The sequence below is a fragment of the Zingiber officinale genome, chromosome 1A (assembly GCF_018446385.1).
Source record: "Zingiber officinale cultivar Zhangliang chromosome 1A, Zo_v1.1, whole genome shotgun sequence".
NCBI lineage: Eukaryota > Viridiplantae > Streptophyta > Magnoliopsida > Zingiberales > Zingiberaceae > Zingiber > Zingiber officinale.
In genome coordinates, this window is record NC_055987.1 from 115,894,014 (window position 1) to 115,914,312 (window position 20,299).

Below are 20,299 nucleotides of genomic sequence, written 5' to 3' on the forward strand. Positions count from 1 at the left end.
CGTCTTCCTCCTTCGAGTTTTCTCCTTTAGGTTTTCTCCTTCAAGTTTCCTACATTCAGTAAGTGACTTCATCCTGTTCTTACAATCATTTTTCATTCAGTCTGTTAGTAGCATTCTCCATGGCCAGTGAATCTTCTCCCACTCCCTGATATAGGTCAGTCACCTCGAATTTTACCGAGACCTAACTAGATCGATTGAGTACATCTTACGAAATCTCAATCGATCACCTGTTAAGACTTCCAAATGGGAATGACCACCCTGATCGCTCTCCTCTAGGATTTGCAGCCTTCTTTCGCAGTCATATTAAGCGGTCTATGTTTTCCTCTTCATGGCTTCTTTATAGAAATGTCCTAATATTTTTACATCCCTTTATCCCATATTGGCCCCAGCTCTGTTCACATTCTAACTGGTGTCGTGATCCTTTTCCTCTTGTATCACATTCCACTTTCTCCCCACTTTTTCTATTTTTTCTTCTATCCCAAAAAGATAGAGGATGAAGTCTTCTTTTTCTATTCTAACTCTGAGCTTAGTTTGATTAAGGAACTCTCATCTTCCCACAAGAGGTGAAAGCCCCAATTCTTCTTTGTCAAACCCCCAAATCCTATCTCCCAGCCCACTCATTGGAAACGAGAACTACCTTCTCCTCCAACTTTGAAAGATTATCATCTGGAGCGAGGTTACTTCAGTGCCTCTCGAAAGCTGATTGGTTTGAAATTTAAAGTAGTGTTGTGCTTGAGGAGGAACTCTTGTACATGTTTGGTCTTAATCCCAACCAACTTCCCGCATAGCTCCATTCGGTAAGATTTCTTACTTTTTCAAAATTATATGTCTATCTAAATGTGTGTTGTTCTTTTCAGCTGTCACGATGATGGAGGCATCTTTGAACAAAGGTGATGAAGCTCACAACCATCGAGTTGGAAGCACACCGAGTAGAGATTGTGGATCTTACGGAGGCGACTTCAGAGGGGGGGAGCAATATTGACCCTATCCATAGCCTCAATAGAGAGTGATCAACTAGTAGAAAAGGCTCTCAGTCCGATTAGGGAATCAGGCCCTCCTATGGGTCCATCTACTCTTCCCCTACCAACTTCGTCAGTAGAGTCAGAGGTTCCCCTCCAAATTTCTAGAAAAAGATGTTGTTTGTTTGACCCTTCTACTTATCAGGCAGGTACTTCCACCCCAACACTCATTCCAATCGATCCTTCAACGCCCCCTAGTTCAAGGGGCCTTCCAACAACCTCCATCTTCCCCTCGGTGCCCTCTTCCCACTCACCCAAAAGTACAAACTCCCATCCCCCTCTCGAAGCAAGAACTCCTTCCATGGAAGCTAGCTCATTTCGGCCTCTTGAGAATATACCATATAATAATATTCCCTTAGAGCTTACTTAAGATTCAACCTCAAGTGAGCCCAGTATTAATGTCGCCATTTGTGGCCCAGTAGCCTTGGCCTGGAGGGATGGGGGAAGCAGAAGCACTGGCCATGCCTATGCAGGATTTGGAGGGCTCACTCATGCAAGCATGGGTCCGACAGATGTCTCAATTGATGATCTTCGGCTAGTGATATCCTGAGATTAGTCAGGGTCATTGAGATCTGAGGGCTTATATTGCTAAATTGGAAGATGGTTGGTCGCGACTCCCTCCCCAAAAGTCTTGGTTGCGACTCACCAAGTGGTTGTTAATGCTCAATCAGAGATTGATTGCCTGAAGCGCCTATACTCGAACCCTACTACTAACCAGGCGATCATCTCTCGATTGAGGAGAGGGATAGCTAAGGTAACTGCCAAGAGGATTAGCCTAACCCATAGGGTCAGTCATTACAGGTAGAGAGGGACACCTTGACGATAGCAACAAGTAATATGCAGGCCAAATTAGAGGCCATGGAAACCAATGAAGTTGCTATTAAGGTCAAGTTGGACACCCGTCGGCAAGAGCTGGGGCGCTTAAGGGTGGAACTGAGAGCCACTCAAGAGGAAGCGACATCGAATAAGGAATCTGTGGAAACCCATCGTGGTGATTTAGAGGTCACCCGTATTGCTGTCAAGGATGCCCAAGCTGAGGTGTGAAGTCAGGAGATCTCTTTAATGGAACTGCAGACTACTATGGACGGGCTACAGATGCAGAAGAACCAACTAGAGAGCCAAGTATCCCAATTACAAGAGCACCAAGCAAGAGACGATGAGCATTAAGCTATCAAAAAAGGAATTCCTTCAATCAAAGGAATTTTTTGATATGGTTAGCACTCGTTTCGTCCAAATGGTGCACCATGGGATTGATGACACCTTAAAGAAATCAGTAGAGAGCGGAAAGCTTCCAGTGAACTTCCCCTTCCAATTATTGACCTCTTAAAATTAACGTGAGCATCCCCGAAGAGGATACTACATACCCCTAACTTTCTATTTTTGTAAATCTTTTACTGATATCAATGAAAATCCTTAGTCCTTTAATGGTATCGATCTCAAGTCCACTATCATGACCCAGGAATCTCAACCCCCACTATGTTCAATTTGAGAAAATTTGGGCCCTGAAAAGGATAAAACAATACAGTACTTGCTTGACCCTTATATGAAGGGGAGTTTACGACCACAGCTAAGAGGATCTAGATCCCAACTACATCCAAGTTTATGGGAGTTTGGAGCCTTGAAAAGGACACAATGATATGGTACTCGCTCGGTATGAAGGGGAGTTCACTATCATAGTTGGGAGGATCTCAACCCTGACTACGTCTAAGTATAGGAGAGTTTGGGCTCTTAAAAGGACACGACGATATAGTACTCACTCGACCCTTATATGAAGGGAGTTCGCTACTGCAGCGGGGATGATCTTGACTACGACTACGTCCAATCGAAAAGAGTTTGGGCACTGAAAAGGGCATGATGATACAATACTGGCTAGACCCTTTTACGAAAGAGAGTCCACTATCGCAGCTGGAAGAATCACAACCCGGATTAAGTCCAAGTCCGAGGGAAATTGGGCCTTGAAAAGGACACTGTGATAGAATACTCATTCAACTTTTGTATGAAGGGGAGTCTACTACAGCAGCCGGCAAAATTTTGACTCTAACTACTTTCAAGTCCAGAGGAATTTGAGCCCTGAAAAGGACACAATGATACGGTGGTCGCTTGAACCTTGTATAAAGGGGAGTTTGCTACTGTAGCCGGGAGGATCTTAATCCTGACTACATCCAAGTCCGAGAGAGTTTGAAGCCAAACACTAAAAGGTCCTCCCCATTGTGGCTCCAATTTGCTTACATCTCTTACTGTCTTGATCTTCCTCCAGACTAAATCTCCTACTTGGAATGTATGAGGGATGTCCCATCTGTTATATCTGGTGCACATACATTGTAAATACACTTTTAGATGAGTGGCTATTCATTCTTGAGTTTTGATGATTAAATCAAGATCAAGAAATCGCTGCTCACAATTATCCGACTCATAAGTGCTTCTCTAGATGGATTCTTCTTCAATTTCTAAAAGACAATCGTTTTCCTCCATAAACAAGATGAAAATGTGTCATTCTTGTGCTCTCTCATAGCATGGTCTGGTAACCCACAAAATGCTAGGTAATTCATTCTGTAAAATATCTTTTGAAAATGGAGGGTCTTGCGGAGTCTTTGAAATACCAAAATTAGGACCAGTTCCTTTGGGAAACCTTCGACAAGGGGTTATTCCAAAGATTCGACAGAAGGTTCTCCCATCGGTAAGGGAGAAATCGCCCGTGGCGTTTCTACTAGCCATGGTATCTTCTGGTGTGCTAGCGTAGCTTCAACTGATTCAGGTGGTAGTTTAGTGGAAGGTTGCCTGAGGGTTGTCCCTTCAACTCTGCTTGTACTGTGGCAGTTACTAATTTATCGAAGTCCTTTGTTGCCATGGATATGACCTTAGGTCTTCTGGTATCATCCATCTCCATATTCCAATTTATGTTTTAACTCAGTGTTCCCACAGACGACGCTAATTTGATTCTGCCCACGAATGTTGACTAATGATTTACCGATGAGCTGGCTAGATGGTCAACTTAATCGCCAATCATTGAATGACAAGGAGGACAATGATGTGATCTAAAGCTTGCACAGAAGAAAACTGAGCCAAAGAAGAGGATTAGGGCGACAATATTTCATCCCGTATTACTGAGAAAACGAGAAGTCCGAGAGTCCAGTGAGCTAAGAGACCTGAGAAGATTGGGAGTCAGGAGTCCCAACAGAGTTGGGAGTTATGAATCTTGAGAAGGTCAGGAGTCAGGAGTCTCGAGAGGATCGAAAGTCAGGAGTCCTGAGAAGATCGAGAGCTAGAAGTCCCAAAAGGGTCAAGAGTTAAGAATCCCGAGAAGATTAGGAATCAGAAATCCTAAAAAAAAGTCGGAAGTGGGGCCTTAGACCTATCTTAAGAATCACTTTGACAGATTCATCATCCTTCAATCTATATGGTGTGCTACTTATCTTTACCTAGATCACTTAGTTATTCACTAAAGGCGTTTGTTGAAAAGTGTTTGAGAGTTTTAAAGATAATAAATTTTTATCAATTTGACATCGTGGCACTCTTAGTGACCTTTTAAGTCGTCTATTTCTGCTTCGTTTTTTTTTTTGTTTTTGATTTTGAGCCCGTGCACTCCTGATGATTAAAGATGTTTTTGCCAAAAGTGTTTGATGGCCTTAAGAGATATCAATAACATTTTAAAAATTCATTAAAATCTTAAAAAACTTGAATTTATTTTAAATTTGGACGGTTGCTTAATGGTCTCCTAATTCTCAAAATTTGGAGCTCTTAAGGCCATCAAACATTTTTGGGAAAAAAAATCATTGATGACCCTAAAATATTTGAAATCTTGAAAAAAAAAATATGGAGAAATTTAGGGGGTCACCAAAAATGTAGTATATTCATTTGGGACGAGCTTGAGATTTTTAGAGCCATTAAACACTTTTGTCAAAGTTATTAAGCACTTTTAGGAAGGACTCCAAATTTAGAAAAATAAATTTAAGTTTTTTAGGATGATTTTTTTTTTTTTGTAAAAAGTAATTGTTAATGTAAGAACTTGGGAATTAATAATGACCTTAAAGGACTCCAAATTTAGAAAAATAAATTTAAGTTTTTTAGGATGATTTTTTTTTTTGTAAAAAGTAATTGTTAATGTAAGAACTTAAAACCTTGAAAAAAAAAATATAAACAAACTCAATGGGTCACAGGAAGTATAATGGTGCCCATTTGATACAAATTAAAAACTAGAGTCATTGAATACTTTTGGTTAAGTCATCAAATACTTTAAGCAAAAAGTCTAAAGACTTCTAAATTTATAAAGAAAGAAAAAAAATAGATGACTTCATGAGAACACTAAAGTGTGATGATGCAAATTTTGAATAAATTCAAAATTTTTAAGATTATCAATGACAATATCTTTTAAAGCAAAACAATCATTGTGAAGGATTTAATTAGTATACTCATTAGGAGTTTGACAATATACATATATTTTAAAAAAACATAAATTTTATTTTAAAAAGTTACTAATGACTCTTATGATCATTACTTTTTTTTTAAAAAAAGTCATTAATTGCTCTTAAGGGGTTATGGAAAATAAAGAATATGGATAAATTCAGAAAATTATTAGGAGGGACGACAAAGTAATTTTTTTTTTAAAAAAAAAAATCTAACTCTAGAGATTTAAAAGGGCTTAAAATCCTTCGCTCAAGTAAAGTGTTTGCAAAATAACCCAAGTTTTTACTTTTTGACGTTGCTCTGATTTGGACATGGAGGGACATTTTGAGGAACAAATAGGGCTTGATAATTATCAAAATTGGATGCATATGTTGAATTTGTAAAATTGAATGTGTGTTTTGATAACATTAAGTTGGTAAAATACACTCTTTTTGTTTGAGGAACCTCAATTCATCTTCCACTCCGCTACTCGTCTTTTAAGAAATTTAGCAAATTAGGCATCGCCTTCTCCTCCTCTTCTCCACAACCAATGGAGAACGAACATGCCAAGCCGCGGGTGATGATAGAATCCTCCTCAACTTGCTGCGCCGTCTTCATTTCTTCCGCCTTATAATTTCTTCTGACATCTCGAAGCCATCGCATGCAATCTTCTTCGATCTCTTCCTCTTCCAAATCGTGCTGTACTTCTTGTTCGAATTGGTGGAATTAGCAATTTGGTTGTGGGTCGTTAACATTTTTAATTTTATTGTGCCTTTTGTTTGTTATATGTCAGGCCACAAAGAATCAACAGATAAAAAAAAGGCTAAGTTGAGTTGCATAATTAAGACCATAAGCATCGTTGGATTCACAGCTCAGGAGATGTTGCAAAGCCTTCCCAAAAGATATGGAGCTAATATTTTCTTACATGAGGATGTCTTTAACTTGGTTTTGTTTCGAGGGTATACCAGTGATGCAGGGCAGATCACTAGCTAGCTAGGGAATGGAGTCAATTGGGAAGTTGAAAAGGCGGCTAGTAATTACGGTTTGAGAATTGAAGTGAAAAACTTAGGCTTTGAAATCAAAACAGAAAATTGTACCAACACTTAGAAAAACTAAAACACTTTATTATTACATTTAATATAAATTTTTAAATAGTTTTTATGCAAAAGAGTTGAGGGGGAATTTTAGATTAAGAAGAATATTAAGAATAGAGTTGTCTATTTTTTTTTTTTTTTTTTTGCTTGTTTTGAGAAGTTGAATTAGCACATCTCATAAGTTTCTTTCTATTTCCTCGTTGTACAACTTCCTCACCATATAATTCCTGCATCATTTGATATCAGCACCTGAGCTTTCGCTCTAAGCATTGGTTTTCTTACTGTGTTGGTAGTAAGACGAGGAAGAGGTGGACATGGCAGAGACATGGAAATTTTGGAAGATGGACGAGATGCTGAAATTTAGGCACTTCGAAGATAAGTTGAGGAATTGACCTTACGTCTTAAGCTTCGGGGTGAATGAGGCTCAAGCCATGGGTATTTTAGTGATGACTACAAGCATGTGAATCCCTTTGCTCGCAGACAAGCATGAGAGTTCGCATATATTAGAAATACAATTAAAGTCTCATATTACAAATACATGAAAAAGATCATGAGTTTATAAAATATAAGATATCTCTATTGGTATGAGCTCTTTTAGGTAGAGTACAAAAATAAATCCATAAGGTCATAAGCCCAAAGTGGACAATATTATACTATTGTGGCGATATATGAATTCTATTGGTCCTAACAAGTGATATTAGGGTCATGGTCTAGATTGAACCATGTGGGTGGAATAGTGACCTTGAACAAAAGAGGTTGGGGTTCTTAGAGTAGTGAATTCTAAGAAAAAAAGTCTAAGTAAGTCAAGGATGATCAGTTGTTTAATTGGCAGAAATCCTAGAGAGTGAACACTAGGTGGTAAAAAAGTTTTAGAGGATAGGAGTGATTTCGATTGATCGGATACTTGAGGGGAGACCCAAAATAGGTCAATAGTGTCAGATGCTTGAGAGGAGGTCCAGATCAGGTCAAGGACGATCAGATACTTGAGGGGAGGCTCGGACCATGAGAATAATGGTGATATTTCTTTTGAGGGGAGGATTGTTGAAAATATAATCAAAATCCAATATTAAAAATATATAGAAAAGATCATATGTTTATAAGATGGAATATATCTCTATTAGTACAAGGTCTTTTAAGTAGAACCTAAAAATAAATCCATGAGAGTTTATGCCCAAAATAAATAATATCATACTATTATGAAGATATGTGAATTCTTTTGGTCCCAATAACACATTTCGAAACTCTTAGGGTTGACCTCCTAGAGTTTTACAATCATCTTCAACCTAAGGAGTTTCTGGATTGGCTTAGCATTGTAGAAAAGTTCTTTGAATATAAAGAGGTTCCAAAAAATCAAAAAGTCAAGTTGATTGCAACAGAACTTCGAGACTATGCTTCATCTTGGTGGGATAAAACACAAGAGATGAGAGTGAGGAAAGGCAAGCCTAAAATTGCTATTGGATCCACAGAGGGGGGAGGGGGGTGGGCTTGAATCTTGTGCATTTAAAAACTTATTTTCTTTTCATTTCATTTTGTAACTCAAAGTAGTAGTGGAATAAGTAAATACAAACACACAAAAACACAAGTTCTCTTTTACTTGGTTCATAGTCCAGCGACTACTATTCTAAGGTTCGCGATCCTTGATCACTTTACGATAGGAAATCCACTAAAGTTCTTCTCTTGAAAACTTTCAGAGAAAAAACAAACTTATACAAGAATGGAAGTGGATAGTAACAAACTACTATCATCTTAAATGAATGCAAGTAAGAAAGTGTATACTGACTACATGGAGATTATAAATCAAGCGTAGGTTGTCGGAGAGCCTCACGATATCATAGTTGAGGAACTTGCATGAACAGAAGAACATGAGCGAGATGGAGCGTTAAGAGAATTGAATATTGAGCCTCAGACATCGAGGCTTCTTTTATAGGCTTCAATTAGTCAATTGAACATCTCTCAAGTGACTCATCCCCGCTCCCTTCCTTTGTTTGCTTGGATATGATCTAATTGATCCCACGAAATCCATATTTCCGATCAATTGAACCTTGTTTAGTCGACTAGTCTCCAGAGGTTTCCTTCCCTGCCATGATTCTATTATATCCATAATATCTTTTCAAATGGGGTTCGGTCGACTAATCCTCCTGATCAGTTGAATGAATCAAGTTTTCCTTCTTTGCAGTGATTTGAATCTCTGTATGAAAATCCATGTGGATCGGTCAACTGAACCTCCTTATTCAGTTGACTGAACCTCTCGGTCAATGAGAACTTTACTTTTCTGTAAAACCAAGTAGCATAGTAATCCAAGTAATGATCCTACAAAATAGAATTAAAAACATATAGTAATGCATAAATAAGATAGACAGATAGGGCTGTCTTGATCTTGATTTAGAAAGATCCATTGGTTTCTTTAGTCGGATCAACGCTTAAGATTTGTCTCGACTGGGACACAACCTCACTGTTCTTCTTCTCAGAAGAATCACTTCATTTTATAAGTTTTACTTTAACTAATCTGCCAAACATCTGATCCTTCAAACCTATTTGGACTTTAACTTCTTAGCATCTGATCGGGCTGCCAAACCTTTTTCCTGATTCGATATTTGGTCCTTTTTGACCTATCGAATCTATCTTGCTAAATGTCTGGTCCACTGACCCATCTGGACTTCCTACTTGGTGTCCATAAACTATTGAGACTTCCATTGCCTAGTATTTGGTCCAGTTGACATATGACATTCCAAGTTGAGCAATTTGCACACTTGTTCAAATGCATTAGATCACAATATGATTTAATTTTGAACTTTTGACAATATCAAAATATATATTCAATTTTGGTGCTCCTTGCACGAACAATCCCTCTTTTTTATATATATATTTGACATGTTTCAAGGTTAAGTTAAATATTATTTCTTAAAAGAAATGACTCCCCCTTAAGTTAAATTCTCCTCCTAAATTTAACATCTTTGATTTTTTAAGAATGCTAAAAGATTTCTTAACTTCTCATCTCATCTCTCTTTGATACACATAAAAAAAGAATCTGATCATTCAACAAATTTTCAACATAGATTTGAAATAAACAATTTATTTTAAAATATATTTGCAAGCTAAAGGCATTTTCAAAAATATTTTTCAAAGCGAATGGTTTTTTTAAAAAATATAGTTTTCAAGTACTTAAAATGATTTTCCAAAATTTTTCAAAAACTATTTCAAGTTTCTAATGAAAAAAACAGTCTGATGCACGAAGCTCCCGCTATGTGATCTCAAGGAAGTTTCTAAGGGAAGTCTTTGAAAATATTGAAGAGTTTAGGAAAAATTTTAAAAAATAATTTTAGATTTGAGAAATAATTTTTAACAAAGTTTTGAAATGTGATTTGAAAAAGGATAAACTATGTTTTAAAATTATTTTCAAAATATTTTTCTATAATTTTTGTAAATATTTTTCAAGGTAAGAATGCATGCACACCCTTTTGAAATGCATTTTTTTTAACGTTTACGAAAGAGTTTTCGAAATATTTTCAAAAAGAAATTTTAAAGGAAAAGATTGTTTCAAAAATGGAGACTTCCAACTTGACATTCTCTTTTAAACTTAAGCAAAAAGATAGAATAATATCTAAAGTTCAAATGCATGATAATCAATTAAATATGTCAAACACAAAGATGTACTAATCATGTATCATAAGCAAGTCAAAGTCAAATAATAAAACTAAAGCACCAAGTGTTTAATAGTCAACCATTACTCGAAGTCAAATACAACATCAGACAAGTCAAAATAACATAAAGCTACCCGTCACTGCAAGAAACATGTTCTTTAAGAATACACATAAATATCTTTATAATATATTTTTTATAATATATTTTTAATGACTCTTAAATTTTAGTGACATCTTCAAACAATCCCCTATAAAATAATATCGTCTAGACCCTTCTTACATTTCTGACATTTTATGATGTTATTATATAATATCAATGTTAACTTCAAAAGTATCACAATATAAGAATATGACGACAGTAAAAAATATTAAAAAAAAAAAATCATATTTTAACATTTATAAATTTATAAATGTCACCTAAACTTATTTATTTTGACATTTATAAATGTCTTATATTTTTTGTTATAAGGATATTAAAAATTATCATTAAAAATAATTTATAAGATCATTTTATAAAGTCATCTTAACTAATCTATAATAACATTAATAAATATCATTATAATAATTTATAAAGAAATTAAAAGTTATCATTAATATTCATTTAGAATATATAATATGAATTTAATATTTACACATCATCACAATTCATCCCCCATTTAAATACAATTTTTACAAAATATAATTAAAAATGATAATAGATATTTCATCCAATAATCATTTGAGTTAAATTTACAAATACAATAATACTGATGATAAATTTTTTACATCCAAAACAACCTACACGTTACACTTAGAATATTAAGTTTTAGAACTAATAAAATCTTGTAAAATAAAAACTCGATTAGATGGATCATCTTCAACCATCATATTGATTCACAAAAATCCAAATATCTGTCACCTACAAGTACAGTGCATATATTTGTATAAATGAAATAAAACAATTAAATACACAATTAATAAAAATAATGATAAAGATTAGATATCATACTAAACGAAAAAAATACAAAGTATCATTTCCATATGCATCTAATGGTAGTTTTCACTTACTGTTTACTGCAAATACATTTTATATTTGTTTAAAATTGTAATAACACAATAAATATAAAAAAATTAATAATACTTCAATGAAAGGTTAAAAATCATACCAGATAATAACGTCAATCTATCATCCCTTCAAGTGTATTGTAAAAGATCATAAGGTCTAATTTTAAACTCTTGTCCAGTTTTAGGACAACATGTACTTATACTTCACACCAATGTGATCCTAGTATATGTCTTCTTACTATAATATTTAGATCTATGCTATGGAGCACTCCTTTTGCCACATTTTCTTTTGAATCAAATAAATTTTTGATCAAGACATAACATCCAATCTATATAAAAGTGTAAAAGAGAATAAAAGTTTGAAGATGTGTGAAATAGATCATAAAAACTAAATTAAACAAACCTTACCCAAGATGGTAGAGGAGAAATAGAAATTTGTGGATAAGGTAAGTTGCTTACTCCTATCAATTTGATAGCATGTATATAATTAAATTATATAAACACTAGACTTATGCTTGGGTAATTATAGTGATTGTATGATCATGGTGATACTAAATGCCAAAATATGTTCTAAATACACCAAGTAAACATGGCATTTCAAGCACCATTTAACAATTCAAGTATGAAGTACAATCTATTAATCTAATTATCCACCTCATGAAATTATAAACAAAATAATCATTCTATTTGGTATGAGGAAATTGTAATAAATGCAACAACTCTCAAGGTAAAAACTAGTCATTCTTCACTTATTCATTGAGTCTCCCTAAACTAATCTAAAAAGATGAAACTATGTATTTAGGAACCTAAAATAAGTTGAGTCCAATTGAATTTACTAAGTGCTCTAAGGGAATCCATTTCTTATCCACCTTCTTAGAAATCGTATTCCTTATGCAAAGCATCCATTTTATCTTTTCTTAAGATAACCTCTATCAATTAAAAAAGTCTGTATTTTCCTACTTTCAGAAAAGAAATTTAAAGGTAGGTTTATTTAATTACATAGTATGTTAAATAAGACTACTTGATTATTATGAATCTAGTGATTGATATGCTTAAAGTATTAGGTATCTTACTTTTAGTATTCTAGACATTTGAGAATTTAACATGAAGTGCAAAGTGGGGTAAGAATACTCTAAGGGTAGGGGTAGTTTTTGTTCATATGAAAATTAAAACCTCCTACCTAAATACAATTTTGCTCTCAATCATATCTCATTCACTATGGTGTCGACCTCTAACATGCATTGGTGTGATGCACATTGCAGTTAACCATAGATGCATACGTAGATGAAACATCGACTCTGACTTTCATATCGTACATTGGCATCAATCATAGGTGTACATGGTCAAGGTGCCTGTTGGTCCTTTGGAAAATCAAAATACCTTTCTCTTTCTTTTGATGTTGGGTTAATAAGAACATTTTAACAAACAAAATTAAACTTTATAAAAGAAAGTATGAGACAAAAAGGGTTTACGTAGTTTGCAACCGGTGAGGTTGCTAATCCAAGGCAAATGAAGCACGTTTACTAAACTCCTTCTTTGATACAAATTGGAGGTGGAGAAATCTCGTACAAGATATTTGACAGCTCAGACAATGAAGAACATAATAGAAGATTCGAATATAGAAAAAGTGTTGTTCTAAAACTAGGTGAATCATGGCTCTATTTATAGTGCTCTAGTCAAGTCTATTTGTTGTTGATGTGGTTGAATCCAAGCACCTGGATGGTGATTCGGGTGCCTCCAACGTGGAAAATTCTATCTCTTCGCGACAACTTTGCAATAGTGCTAGGATAACGTTTTATCCACGTCCGGGCACCTGGACTAATCTGAGCACCCTAACTATTGTTGACGTGGACCCGAAAGTGATCCGCAACAATGACTATATGACGAGGTGCCTGTTCAACCCCTTGGTGATCTAGGCACCCAGACTAGATGGTCAAGGTACTCAGGCGGTCTGGGCGCCAAGACTAGTTGGTTCGAGCACCTGAACTAGTCAGCCAAGTGTCGACTCGTCCGACGTATTCTCCAATCATTGGCTTCTTCTTCGATCACTTGGGTGATCCTCCAGCCTTCCAAAGTTGAGCTACCCGAATCCAACTCCGGCCTTCTCCTCGAACAGTCTTCTGCTCAGCTTCTCATTCCTCGGAAAAGTTGCACGCATCCTTCTCGCACTACCGGCATACTCTTCCACAGCTTCTCATCCCTCAGATCCATTGAGCCCGTCAACTTGCTTTTCATGCCATTCTTCTCATCCACTGCGTCTTCCGCTCAATTTCTTGCATTCCTATATCCCTGCACACTCTGATGTAAGACATCAAATATATAGAGTATCTTAACTTGGTTGACCACGTTAAAATCAACATGAGGTACTTATAGTGCCAACCCCTATTTGCATATGCTCACATTGACATTTACTTGCATGGTGAATGATGTATCTTCTTATCACATAGTTATTTATATATTTCATGCATGTGATGTGAGATTCGATGGTACATATGATACAATATGTATATGTTTTGTAGTTTTTTCTCGGTTTCCATTTATTTGTATGGTTGCTTGATCTTTAGGGACTCTTTGAGAGGGTTGAGCTTGAAAACCAATCTCAGATCATACAGTTAGTTTGAGAGTTGCAATACCGACGGAAATATTTGTCGGTATTCCATCGGTATATGCCAATACCGATAGACTTTCGATAGAATAATTTCCTTCAAGAAAATATTCGACGGCCCATGATTTCCGACGGAAAACGTCATTTCCGTCGGTAATATATACCGACGGAATTAAAATTACATCGGTGACATTGGCAAAAACACTGTACCAAATGCCGGAAAACTCCCGACGGAACCTGTTCCGTCGGGAGATATCAAAAATATCGACGGAAAACATTAGTTCCGTCGATGATTACCGACGAAATTACCATTTTCTGTCGGTAATCACCGATGGAACTAGCGTTTCCGTCGGTAATCACCGATAGAAACATTATTTTCGTCGGCAATCTATCGAATTCCATAAGTTTTGATAACCGCCGACGGAACAGTTTCCGTCGGTATTCTGATAGAAAATGAAAAAAAACTGCCAGATTCAAATCGTTTACATGTTGGTCTCATATACATTTTTCAAATATATAAACAAATCATCACAAACGATGGTATCATACAATCCACACATCAAATACAATCCACAGCAAATATAATCCACATATATATATATATATATATATAACAATCACACATTAATAAAATCCACAAAAAAAAAACACATTCCATACAATCCATAGATAATCAAATCTACAGAATATATATATGCAAATATCCATATCTAAAGTCAAGTTTACAGAATACATACTGTACTAGAATGTACTCCAAATAATATAAGAACGCTAAATAATAAAGAAAATCCTATAGAAAGTCAAATACAAAATGATCATTTTGATGTATAAATAAACAGTTTGCATATATATGTATAACAAATTTTATATGAAATGATACCTGAACAAAAATGAACAAATGATATAGTGAAGAGCCAATATGTAAATAGGACCGAACATGACTCCCAAATCATATAGTAATAAAATATTTAGAAATAAACATGTTATAATATCAAAACAGAATAAATATATTAGCTCACGTTCTATATGATAAATAAAAAACTAAAGTATAATTGAACAAACCTCAAAAAAATTAATCATCACCTTCTGATGGATCTTGAGTCTCCTGTGACTCAGAACCATGTGATGCCTAGGTGAAAGAAGTCACGATCGCCCACATTTGGGTCATGAGATCTTCATTACTCTTGTCACGTTCAGCTCTCTTCTTCTCCTCATCAGCTCTCCACTGATCCATATCAGCCATCCTCTGATCCATTGATTTCAATTGAGTACGCAGTTCTTGATTTTCACATCTTAAAGACTACATCTCACTAGAAGACGAGGAACTAGCATGTCCTACTGGATTTCTCAAAAGATCAAATACCACTTTGGCCTGAGAGCCAAGGTAATAGAGGATGGAGTTTTTTATCCTTCCACCGACAACATCATAATAAATCTCATTTAGATCGCCGGTGGATAAAAACTGTGCCTCTCCACCCTCTGCTGATGGCTGAGATGCCTGAGCCACTCTTTCTGTCATTTGTTGTTGGATAAAAAAATATATAATATCCAATTTGATCAGTATTACTAAATACTAATCAAGATAGAAATGAACAAATGTAATAAAGTTAATAATCTTACATGTAGAGTTTGAGATCGAGAATCAACAAATGACCCATCCTTCTTCTTGTGGATCTTGAGAAAGACCTCCATACATGTGGGCTGTCGGGCAAGCTCACGTTCCTACATTAAAAAAATTTAGGAAAAAATTATACAAGGTTGGTAATAAATACAAAATTTGTTACAAAGAATAATTTTAAATTATACTCACTAGATCCATGGTATGCTCAACAATAGATCTGGATCCTGACCTATGCCAAGCGGTTCTGGTGCTCGGGCCACCTGGCTCTATATTCCTATTTGCTTTTGCATTTTCAGCATTAGTTTGCCACCTTTCTGCAGCTTAGGTGGTCGTCCATGCACTCCATATTGCCTCCAAAATATATGCAGGCCTAGTGTCCTTGTTTCTCATATAATACATATAATCTCTGTAGAGTTTGGCACAGTAAGTATTCCATGTAGCTTTAAATTGTTCTTCTTGCCCGTCCACCCATGTATATTTTTCTGTAATTATAAGTTAAACATTTAGTTTAAATGATAACTATATTATAAAATGTCAAATATATTAAATTTACTTACCACAAATTTATTATAATAAAATAGCTTCATCTCCTAGTCTACATGCCTCCATGTAGTACCAGACGCGCTAACTCGTTCCTTGAATTTTGCAGTGATATATGTGGCAACTCGGTGGCCATCTGGAGTGAACCTGCACAAAATAATATTAAGTTATGAGAAATATATTATAAATAAAGTTATATATGAACTTGAATTATTAATAATACAAAATACTTACGAGTCCCTGACAACGGTAAGGACCTTGTAGCCACGGGGTGCCACAGGCTGCTACTCTGCCATAATGATATCTGTAAAATAACATTGCAACACATCATAATAAGGTCTAAAAACATGATAATATAAATACAAAACAATATGGAAACATTACTTAGCGATGAAAATAATAATGCTAATATTTAATCATCAATAACATCTGACTAATCAACATTAATAGTTTCTATATCCTCATTGCTAGATGAGCTTAGTTCAACTTTATCCTTACAGTTGGGCATCTCCCCATCATCTATATCTTTGTAAATGTCATTAGCATCTACAAGTAATTGAGAAGTAGATTGGTGTTGTAAATCAACTGAATGTCTCTCCACTTCATCATTCTGGAATGCATCATGGTTTTGAGCAGTGATTGTATTCGACATCTCTATGGTCGAGTGAGGCTTGATTCAACAAATAGACAACCATTCACTAGATCTTCTTCTCTTCATAGGGTATTCAAGATAGAAAACTTGACCCGCTTGTATCCCGAAAATAAAAGGCTCAAACTTGTTGAATCTTTTATTTGCATTAACTTCAACTAAATTATAATTTAAATGAATTCTAGTACCTATTCTTGGTGTCGGATCATACCATGAACATTTGAACAACACACACCTCTTTATTGGAATGCAAGATATTCAATCTCTATGATTTCATCAAGTCTACCATAGTAATCAAACTCAGTGTTATTATTGTTTATAGATCCTTTGACGTAAATACCAGAATTATAAGTTAATCTCTATGAATCTCGTTATACCACATGGAATTTAAGGCCATTAACATAGCAACCAGAATACACCTTTATTTTATGAAGGGGTCCTGATACAATATTCATTATCCTATCATCTTGTACATTTGATATTCTACGCTCTTTCACCTATAAAAATAAGTAACATATATATTAGGACACTTCTTAATAAATATGAACTAAAAAATTTCATAAATTTTCTAACTTACATATATTTGAAATCATAATGCAAATTCGGTCTCTAACTTTGTAGCTACCTCACTTGCACCAATTGATGGGTTTTGTAGATATAATTGTTGTTCGTACAAGATAAGAAAAAAAGTATTTATATAAAACTTGGGATATCAAGCAAAATAATTAAACGGAGGATAAATGTTTGATTTAAGAAGTTTACTTACTTTATGTATGGTTTGACCTCTTCACAATTTAAGAGTATATATGTTCTTGCAGCATGATATTCTTCTTCGGTTAACCATCTAGAAAGCGATGCACCCATTAACTTACCAGGAAACTTAAAAATAGAAAGCATCGATGGATCTATCGGCTGACAAGCATCATCAGAATTTCTAGGACACTTGCGATGTCTTGTTTGTACACTATCAACAAAATAATAGGAGCAAAAAGAAGATGCTTCTTCAACTAGATAAGCATTGCATATTGACCCTTCTGTTGGGATTTTCGGGCCACAAAAACCGCTTTTTCGCGTTGCGGAAACCCTGAATCCCATGCCACGGATCCGTGCGAAGATTAAAAATTTCGAAAACATTACGTGTACAAGTTTCTAATTTAGATTTACACCAAATCTACAAAGGAAAAAGGATTTACCCTCGATGCGATGCCCTTCGCAATCCCGCTCGTCCAACGGTTCACCGGATCTCGAGATCATCAAGTGTACGATCCTCTAGAAGTATCCACACGAACAAACTAGGTGGAGAAGACCAAACAAAGGTGTGCTAGCACCTTAGATGGTTCGGCCAAGGAGGAGGAGAGGGAGAGCAAGAAGAGAGGAAGAAGGAGGAATGAATGCCTTGAATGAAAATCAATTTTTCATCCACACCATAAGTGGCCGGCCACAATTTTGAGTTGTAACCTCCATTCTCATTTAATGTGGCCATTAAAGAGGAGATTTGTAACCTCCATGAGGTGGCACACACATGTGCTAAACATGATGATGTGTAACACCATTATTGGCGACTTAATGCCAACTCACAAATGAGGTGGCATATAGTCAAGTCAAACTTGACTTTTCCTCTTCCTCTCAAGTCAAGTCAAACTTGACATTATAACTCCCATGGTTGATCAAATCCAACCATTTGATTCAAGCCACTTTAATATAATGAATCTAATTCATTTAATTAAATTGATTTAATGAGTCATAATCTAAATTAGACTCATTGAACACATGAATCAAATTGAGTCCAACTCAATTAGTTCAATTAGGATTACTCTTAATCCAATTTGATTCATCACATGAATCTAATCCTCTTGGTTCATCATATGAACCTAATCTTCATCTAATTGTCCTTTGTGTGTGACCCTATAGGTTCTTTTAACGTTGGCAATGCTTCTAAACCCATTTAGAAGCATAAGTAATGAGCGGTATCTAGCAACACATCATTACTACCCAAGTTACAAGAATGTTGAGATCCAACATCACCTTGTGACTACTAATTGTGACTCCTCACAATATATGACATTGTCCTTCTATCCTAGACATCTAGATTGATCAATGTGAGGCATAGACTGTGTCATCCTCTGACCAATCTAAATCTTGAACTCCAAGTAGACTCACTAAATCAAATGAGCTCAATATCTCATATTGACTCATTTGGGCATGGCCATGCGCTTCGTAGTCTCACTCTATCAAGAATATCGATGTCTCTCCCGTCATATAGGAGGGATAGATCCCATCTACATCACTCACATCCCTCTGCATAATTCGTTACATACCCAGTAATCGCCTTTATAGTCCACCTAGTTACGGGTGACGTTTGACGAAGCCAAAGTACGTAACTCCTTATGTAGGGATCCATGGTGACTTCAGGTCCAAGGACTAGTAGTCATACTAATAGTCACATGAGAAAGTATATGACACTCATATAACGATCCATGATACTTTCTCATGGCGGGTCATTCAGTATACATTCTCCAATGCATACCCATGTGTCAACTTGATATCTCTATATCCATGACTTGTGAGATCAAGTCATCGAGTTGACCTACATGCTAGTCTTATTGCATTAACATTGTCCCTGAATGGTAATACTCGACTAGGAATGATTAAGAGTAGTGTTCCCTATATCATCTCACTATCGATTCAACCAATCGATTGATATAGGTAATAACCTGTTGGAACAATCCCGATGGTCCGCGGGACCATGTGTTTTGGTGTTTGGGCAAAGGGTTTAAGTTAGGTTCACCCTTGTATTTGATATGTGTATTTGAGTTGTGCAGGTTTGCAGGATACACATGTGACTCAGGTTGATGGCTTCGGGTCCGGTGAAGGATGGAGCATCTGAGGGACCGTGGACAAGGTAGCAAGGACAAGGGCCGAGGGAAGCGACTTCGAGGCATACGCGAAGGATGACATTGGGGAGGAGTCGCAGGCTTGAATGCATCCGAGGGATGAGAGCCAAAGGAAGTATGCTTGAAGGCAAGAGGTTAAAGCTGCAAATGAAGCGTCAAATGAGTCATAAGGGTGAGGGTACGAGTGCATGAGAGATTATACTCGGAGTAAAATCGTAGTCTTAGGGTTTTACTGTAGCAGTACTGTAGCGCTACTGTAGAAGTACTATAGCAGTCGACTGCATGTTTTAGCAGTCGACTGGTGCAGTCGACTGGGGCAGTCGACTGGCAGCTAACAGAATGTCTCTGTTTGCTCGGTTAGTGTGGAATCGAGCCGTTGGGATGTAACGGTCAAATTTCCATAGAGGGCAGTCAACTGCATGTTTTAGTAGTCGACTGGTAGGCGGGGTTTTCCAACCCATGGCCTATATAACCAAGCCTTGGGAGCTTGGTTGAGGTTGACGAAATAGAGGTGGTTAACCCCTATTAGTAGTCTACCAGTGCCCTAGCTTCTCAAGATTCCTTGGTAAGAGTTGTGGTGAGGTTTCTCCACCCACAAGGAGCTACGTGAGCTAGCCGGAGGTCTTCCGGGGAGTAATCCACCGACGGATAGGGATCGTCCACCTTACGGACAGCCGTGGAGTAGGAGCCTTATCTCCGAACCACGTAAATGATCGTGTAGCTTGGTTTGCATTCTTTCCTTTAGTATTTCGCTTTCTACTTGCTTTGTTTGCATTTCCGCTTGCGCACTAACGTTGTAGAAAGAAGTG